At 33.3% G+C, this 8,321-nt stretch overlaps 1 long non-coding RNA gene across 2 annotated transcripts; it reads right to left on the bottom strand.

Annotated features, from left to right (window-relative positions):
• Positions 1–1,222: 1,222 nt before the first annotated feature.
• LOC135639933 (uncharacterized) lies at positions 1,223–7,593 on the bottom strand. 2 transcript variants are annotated; one of them, XR_010497088.1, is made up of 3 exons: positions 6,971–7,538; positions 5,012–5,094; positions 1,223–1,510 (listed from the first exon to the last, which is right to left on the bottom strand). It is a non-coding gene; the product is annotated as an uncharacterized LOC135639933 (long non-coding RNA). The 2 variants fall into 2 exon arrangements; XR_010497089.1 differs by lacking the exon at positions 5,012–5,094 and having other exon boundaries at positions 1,297–1,510; positions 6,971–7,593.
• Between the last annotated feature and the right edge of the window lie 728 nt (positions 7,594–8,321).

Raw genomic sequence — 8,321 nt, 5'->3', positions numbered from 1 at the left:
ATATGAGTTAATATATGATTATCCCTATCAATTACTATATCATATAATCGGGTTTAAAATGGAAAGGGAAAAAGAGATTATAAAAAATAAATAAATTAGGTTAATCATATATGATTTAGATACATTTGGTAAGTGAATGATGCAACGCTTTTAATGAACCGATCCAACATATACTTGTCTAAAAATAAAAAATTAAAGAAAGAGAGATAATAAAGAAAAAAAAACACTTTTGTATTTTTATTAAAAAATAATTAGATGAGAGGCAAGGAGAGATCTTATCAATTGTTAAAATCGATTCAAATCAAATCGAGTCAATTTTTTTTTATTTGATTCGATTAAAATAAGATAGTCTAAATTAAAATTAATTCAGATCTATCTATCTATCTAAATCGATTCAAGATCGATTAATCGAATTCGATTAATTGATTATCTAATTTATAATTTTAAATAACTTAAAAAATATATGTTTCAAATGAAACAACTTTAATTCAATTGAATCGAATCAAAATCTTAATCCAATTAGACAACATGACGATATTTATAAAATTAAACCTGTGTTATTTATAAAATTAGACAGATTAATGGATTTAAACCGATTAAGATTTTTTAAATTAAAACCAATTCGATTACATCCCAAATCAAAACGATTTATAATTTTCAAGATCGAATCATTGATGAACCGATTCAGACAATTCAATTGAGGTTCAATTCAAACTCCAACACCCCCTACTTCGAAGTATTTATTTACTTATTGATCCTAAATTCTCACCTTTTTGTTGGGCAATTAGAATATCTTACCTATGGGTTTGTCTCCTCTTCTTGCTCTACCACAACTAGTTCTGAGCTGCAATTTTTTTATAAGAGAAGGATACGTTTCGATTGAACAACTGCTCACCTCAGATCAGTAAGAAATCAAAACCAGTTGCTTCATATAGCCTACAAGAAACAGAACAAATCAAATCACATAACATAGATCAGATTTAAGTAATACACATTATCTTCCACCCAATTACAAGAACATCTTACCTTCAACATATAAAGAGGTCACATATCTTGTTAGCAGTCAAACCAGGTTAGATAATATATTACTTGCTATGGTAAATTGAAATCAACTTGGAATAAATGCGGTCCTATCTTTCTAATAAAAAATTGATCAAGTTTGACCACTGACTAAGTGTTCAACCTTAAGTGAATAATAAAACATTCATCAAATCCTTATAACTCAATCAAAGTCCTAATTCATTTCCGATGTAGGAATATAGCCCACAGCTCTAGCACTCTGATGCCGGCAAGGGATAACAGAAAACAGATCATAGTTTATGATAACTCTCAATAAAAATCATCCAGGTTACATGGAAAGCCAATAGCCACCATGTCACTGGGTGGACTCTTATTCCATTACAATTTAGTTACAAATAAAAGTAAAACTTGTTGGATATCTTATGGAATTGTGCGCTGATAGAGAGGCAGAGCTCCCCAATGCCTCACGCGCCGCATTCTATTTCTTCACCTGCAAAACAACCACAACTCTGAGAAGCTGAGAACTAAAATTGAACCAACCAGATGCTTATAATATGTAACAGCCTATGCAAAACAAATCATATTGGACACTCGGTTAGCCTGCAAGCCGCTGCTATAAGTACGGTTGTCCTGATTAAGATCACTTCATTAATCTACGATGTCTACTTTAGACGTAAGAAAAACCCAAATGCAGAATAAGAAAAAGAAAACAGTGGACTGTATATATAATAGACTACACCCATACAATAGACAACAACAACTAGGAGATGAACTTTGCAATTCATTTCTAGCTAAAATAATACCTTGACAAAAATGCTCAAGCCATAAAAACAAGTCAACATTTGTTATCACAGAGTCAACTAGCTCAATAATGACTCAGTTTATTAAGTGTGATTGTAAAAGAGATCCCATCACCAAAGTTGAGATACAATGTCAAGGACAAACAGTTCTACAGCAACTAATCTGACATTTTTGAAAAGATAGGACTCCTTGAATGGCTTAAAAAATAGTAATGTGGAATCTATGGTTTACCTGCTCAATAGTAGTAGACTATTAGGTTGCCGTTTTAACAGAAAAAGAAAATATGCTTATAATTGAGTACACTATTGATTAAATCAAATTTCCTTATTCCTCGTTGAAAAAGAAAGATATGCATAAATTATCATAAAATTACTTGGAATAGTCTTATGAGACATATCATATGTACTTATAAGTAATATTTGAAAATGAAACCAAACAGGAGCACAAGAAATGGTGAATCATTGGTGTGAAATTAGTCCTCATCCGATGATCCCAATACCATTTATAACCACAAGTAATTTTAGCAACCGCTGTGTGGATGACTCAAGGTTTACTAAGCTAATTTTTCAGTTCTGAGATTCACTAGCTCATTTAAGTTTGACATGAACTCAAGTTGAACGCAGAAAAGTTGGTTCCGAAATGCTTACAACTTCTAGTAGTCCTACGGCTAGCGGAAGCAATGAAGTCTTAATATATCTAAGACAGGTTTAGCAGGTAAAATTGGCTTTTTGATCTAGCTTCCTTTTAAAATTAATTAGAATCAACGCATAGAAGGTGGTCAAAAACTTTTCCAGGGCTACTGCATAGGGGTAAAATTGGCTCTTTGATCTGGCTTCCTTTTAAAATTAATTAGAATCAACACATAGAAGGTGGTCAAAAACTTTTCCAGGGCTAATGCATAGGGGTAAAATTGGCTCTTTGATCTGGCTTCCTTTTAAAATTAATTAGAATCAACACATAGAAGGCGGTCAAAAACTTTTCCATGGCTAATGCATAGGGGTAAAATTGGCTCTTTGATCTAGCTACCTTTTAAAATTAATTAGAGTGAACACATAGAAGGTGGTCAAAAACTTTTCAAGGGCTAATGCAGAGGGGTGGATACTATTCTAGCCATAGATGGTGGAATCATGAATGACTATCATGTTTGACAAGCCTGAGCAAAAGGGATACCCACATACACAAGTATAGAGCTTTCAAATATTTTGCCTTTACCAGAGGTGATAATCCTAATAATAGCATGAATCCAGAAGCCTTAGAGTTTCTATTACCTTTAAAATCAACTTCTGGATCTTTACTAGAATGTTGCTGCTGCTTTTTGGTAATTCTTAATAATTTAAGAACTAGACAAAAGGAAGCTGAAGAGAGAGAAGCTCAATTTTCCAGCTAGCAGAATATACATATTGCTAACTTCCAATCTATTGTCCCCTTATCTGACTGCACAAATTTCCATGGAAATCAACTTTTTAACTCATAAAGCAAAAAGAAAATTTATGTTCATGCACAATCAACTGGATTGTCTTTTTTCAAAAACAAGTTTGGCTTATATTAAAAAGCTACAGAATGCTGCTGCCACTTATTACAGTTGATAAAATGAATATACAGTGTTAGGCACTCTGTATGGTCCTATGGAATTCTACGGTATACAGCTTTAGCAGATAACAGTTTGGAGTTAAGCATGCTGCGAGTTCATAGATGAGCCTAACTACCTAACTCGTAATTGCTTAGCCAGTCCCCTGGAATTAAAGGCAGCTGAGGATATTGATGAACTACTATAAAGTTACTATAGAATAATTGATAACAATCAACATTAATGAGCAAATCTCCCATCCCAAGCATTGAAAACATTTTGAAAATGTATAGATACTACAATTAGAAGAACATGGTGTAACTGTCAGATTTCCCATATCAAGCATTGAAAAAATAAAAAAGCTAAAGATATTATAATTAGAAAGACATGGTATCGACTGTGGAGGATAATTCAAAAGAATCTATTACCTAAAAAGATCAAAAGTCAATGGCTAAAGAAACACGACAAATAAGCATGGTGTTGACTGTTGAGAAGAACCAAAAGAATATATTACAAAAATAAAAATAAAAACCTGTGAATGATTAAGAAACACAAGAAAAAAGAAATACAATTTGCCAAAAAAATAAAAGACACATAAACAAAGAATAAGATAATCTGATTATGGAACCTCATTGATAGCAAAATTGGAAAGAACTGACCTTAAACACGATGTACAAGAACAGAGAGAAGTACAAGAAATGATGCAAGGAGAATGAGAGGTGGAAGAATGTCTCAGACAATTAGTAAAGTCGCATCAGGATGTAGACAGAAGCTCTTATTATACGATTAGAGCAATCAATTTATGTGATATATAGCTGGAGACTTGAACTAGTTAAGTTCCCTTCTTTATCCAGGTAGCAAATCACAATCATATATAGAATATCATGGGTCCTAGGAGAAAGACATTTTGGAGACTATGGTATAATGTCAAAAACAAGAATGCCAAATAAAGCAATGACACAACATATTGCTTAAATTACACTACAAATATTGGATAATGTAGTATCAGCCAGCCCATCAATAAAAAAAAAAAGATGTCAACGGAGTTATCAAGTTAATATTGCATGAATGTTTTAAAAGTTAAGCAAATTGAAATAGAAAAACTCAGAAGTACGTGGACTTAGCGACATCTTATGTTAAATGGGATATACAACCATTACACCCTAGCATACTATGTCTAACAAATATCAGATCGTGTGAAAAAAAGAAATCAATAAGTAGCATACAATTGGCAATCGGTGTATTGATCAGTAAATACATGGAATAGTTCTAATCACCAGAATTAGAATCACTTATTATTAGGATGAAGCAACTAAGATTAACAATAACCACTAACACATGGGTACAGATGACATCAAGTCTCTAAGCTCAAGAACGAAAACTTGACAAATGAGAAGATGAACATTATGGAAGGTTTGATACATATATATAATGAATAAAAAAAGTGAAGGCAAAATTTGTTCATTAGAATTACTCGCAAAAGCCAGCATATCTTTTAGATAGCTTCTAAATAGTGTTTGCAATGCCCGTAAAGACAATATTGTTACAAAAGGTAATCAAGGTAAATCCTAAATAAGAAATTAAGGCCACTGCTGCCCACACAAAGTGGCAGAAGTTAATCACCTATGTGTCTAAAATACGTTGTTAAGGGGTTGGATGATCCATGCCAAAAAATTTACAGATGTAACAACAACCTTTGCATATGCCTGCATGGAAATACATATTTTCAAGTTAAATCAGCACCACAAGAGTCCAAAAATAATATAGAAGTCTTACATAACAAACAAAGCCAAAATATATAGTGCACATCAAAACACATTTTGACAGCATAATCAGACAAACTGTCTGGTAGAACATAGAAGCTTTACATAATGAACACGGCCAAAATAGATAGTGCACATCGAAACAAGTTTTGTCAAATAAATTCTTGACAACTGCGCACAGCCTATTGCTAGCCGTTCCTATTATATAACCATGAGAAGACTCATGTCAAGCATATACTATGTGACTTGAATAACACATTACATGAGCACTTAACCGGCTAAGGATGAGAATGATTTTTAATGTAATAACAACCAAAAGTAATTCATTGTTTATGATGTGAACAAATTAAGAGTGACACTAGTTTCCTAATACGAAAGAGATAGCTCCTTTGCAACCTAGGTGACCATGGATCTGCTCATATAAATAGCCTCCTTGCTCACAGAGGCAACATTGTGTACATGCCCACATTGGCTAGAGTATTATGTGTTGTGTTGCTCTTTTTTACGAAATTCAACAGCAAACAAACAAATTGTTGTGTTATGTTGATACAGCTTCACAACCAACACCAAGTGATTACCTAAAATATTTTTCCTCCCGAAATATATATGTTGTGCAGAGTCTGTCAGCTCTAACGAAACTGAGACAGATCTAACAACAAATTCTGCATTTCAATTCTATATACCTGCAACTCATTTCCACAATATTTCTTGAATATAGGAATTGTTTCAAACCAAAAGCATAAGGAATATGCCTATAAGGATCATTTTCTCATTCAGACTTTTAAATGTTGTGCACCTCTCTTATCGACTAAGCATGTTCTTAGCATGTAGCAAAGATAATTATCAATGAATATGCTTGACCACGACAAATTAATTTTTAATTCCCCATAACATAAAAAAGGTGTATATAACAATCTTCATTGTGAAATAAAATAGAAGTAGACTAGTAGGAAGTAGCTTACAAGCTGAATAAGCATCCATTTTTCCTTATATCACAGTACAAAATTTTATTTTGAACATAGGTATGGTGCCCATGTTTTTCATCACCAAATCAATTCTCTCAATATTAAACCTTCATCCTAATGTTCCAACAGCTTATTTTTGTCTTCCCTAGGTGACATTTATATTCCCTGACAAATCCAAGTAGAGTTTATTCATAGTATCAAAACTTAAATTTTGTTTACTAAAAGTAAAGATATTTATGATGAACTGTTTTAATTTATTTCACTTTAAACAAGCAAAATTTAAGTTTTATTAGTAAGACCAAACTCTACTTAGATGTGTAGACAGAGTAAGTTATTGGAACATTAAAAGCATTGTGGAGGTGCAATTTCGTGAGCATTGGTTTGAAAAAGAGAAACATTAGCAACACTTTTAATTCAGAACAAAAGGTTGTGCTGAGATATATCGAGTTTCGGATGTTAATCCAGCTTATAAGGTAATCCCACTTGGTTTACTTCCACTTTATTTGAAAAATGAAAATTCCTATCTGATTTACTTCCATTTTAATTGACAAAGGCCTTAAATCAATTGTGCCATAAAAATAAAAATATAAGCAACAACACAAACCAATGAGAAGCCATTGCCTGCTGCCAGATTCCTTTTATCAGAAAAGCCGAAAAGTCTCTTTTTTTTTATTTCACTCAACAAGAGAATCAATCTAGTCAATCAATCACGCAGTCGACAACCACACTCCCGAAATAATGATATACTCCCCGCAAAAAGCCCAAACGAATTCGATAACACTAACAATAAGAACAAGCCTTTGTCTTCACAAAACGTAGAATAACTTTAAGAGAATGCATAAGATCCGGCCGACCTGCAAGTCCTCGGGACGGAACTCGTGCTTCATGGAGAGATTCATGGCGCTCTTGAGGCGCTGGTTCCTGGCGTCCAGCACCTCGCGCGGGAGCCGCGCCAGGACCTCCTTGATGTCCAGATCGTACATCGGATCGTACAGATCGTCGTACATCAGCCCTCTACCAGAAGCAATAAAGATCGATCGGTACAGATTCAAAAGAACCCACTCCAGAGAGCCCTAATCCAGAACGGGGAAGGGGGCGAGGGGCGAGGGGCCACAAGATAACCGTATTTCTTGAGGCGATTGCAGAGGGCTTTGTAGTGCTGGGCGGCGAACCGGTTGCGACGGGGGTTGATGAGCCACTTCATCAACGACGACGCCATCCCCGGATCGGTCGATCTATCGATCGACCACCAAGACCTTCCTTTGCTGGCTCAGCTGAATCCTCTCTCTTCCTCCTCCGCGCACACGGCGATAACAGGCGAAGAAGCTGCTGGAAATTATCAACAGTCGTTTGATGGATCAAACTTGTGTTACTTGCCACCCGAACTCACCAAATCAACCCCCGAACCAAAATAATATATCTAATTTGCATAATCATATATATATATATATATATATATATATATATATATCTCACTTTAATTCGATTATTTTCAATTTTTATCCCACTATATTATATATATATATATATATATATATATAGTTAATCGGCAACCATAATCCTACTGTTGTCACTTTTTCTAAGATGTTCGAGAATATTCAAATCTCGATATCGGAAGAGAACGCAAAACTATATTGCGTGTGCTTGATAAAATCTCTCTAAAATTTAAATTAATAAATATTAGTATTTATAATGACTAGTTTATATTAGATAATAGATAATATAGGTTGATCTATTGTGATATATTGTGTCCTTTGTGATAGTGTGTACCATGCCCTTTTATATATACTGTAATCAGTAGTTATAGAAAATTAAATTATGTTTGGAAGAATCAAAAGATGTAATTATGAATCTGGAACTTATTCAATTATGAGTGGTTAATTATGAAAATAACACATTTGTTTTATATTCTACTTATTAAGGGTCTAACTCTACTTGATCATGTGTAAGTAAGTCCTCGTATCGTTGAGATGTTGGACCTATGCTATTGAGCTGTCAATAATCGTGTTTCTCTACACATCACATTTTTTTTTATTTTTTGTTTCTATTTTAAATATATTAATATTAATTATGATAATAATTAAGTTGAATTTTTAGATGAATATTAATATTGAATTCTTTTAAAAATCTTCTAAGTTTATGAAATTTTCATATAACACCTAAAGTTTGAAATTTTTTAATGAAAAAATCATTTTACTTCCTATA

Source organism: Musa acuminata, chromosome BXJ3-6 (assembly GCF_036884655.1).
Source record: "Musa acuminata AAA Group cultivar baxijiao chromosome BXJ3-6, Cavendish_Baxijiao_AAA, whole genome shotgun sequence".
NCBI lineage: Eukaryota > Viridiplantae > Streptophyta > Magnoliopsida > Zingiberales > Musaceae > Musa > Musa acuminata.
The sequence above is the reverse complement of the archived record's forward strand: the minus strand, read 5'-3'. Positions and strand labels throughout refer to the sequence as shown.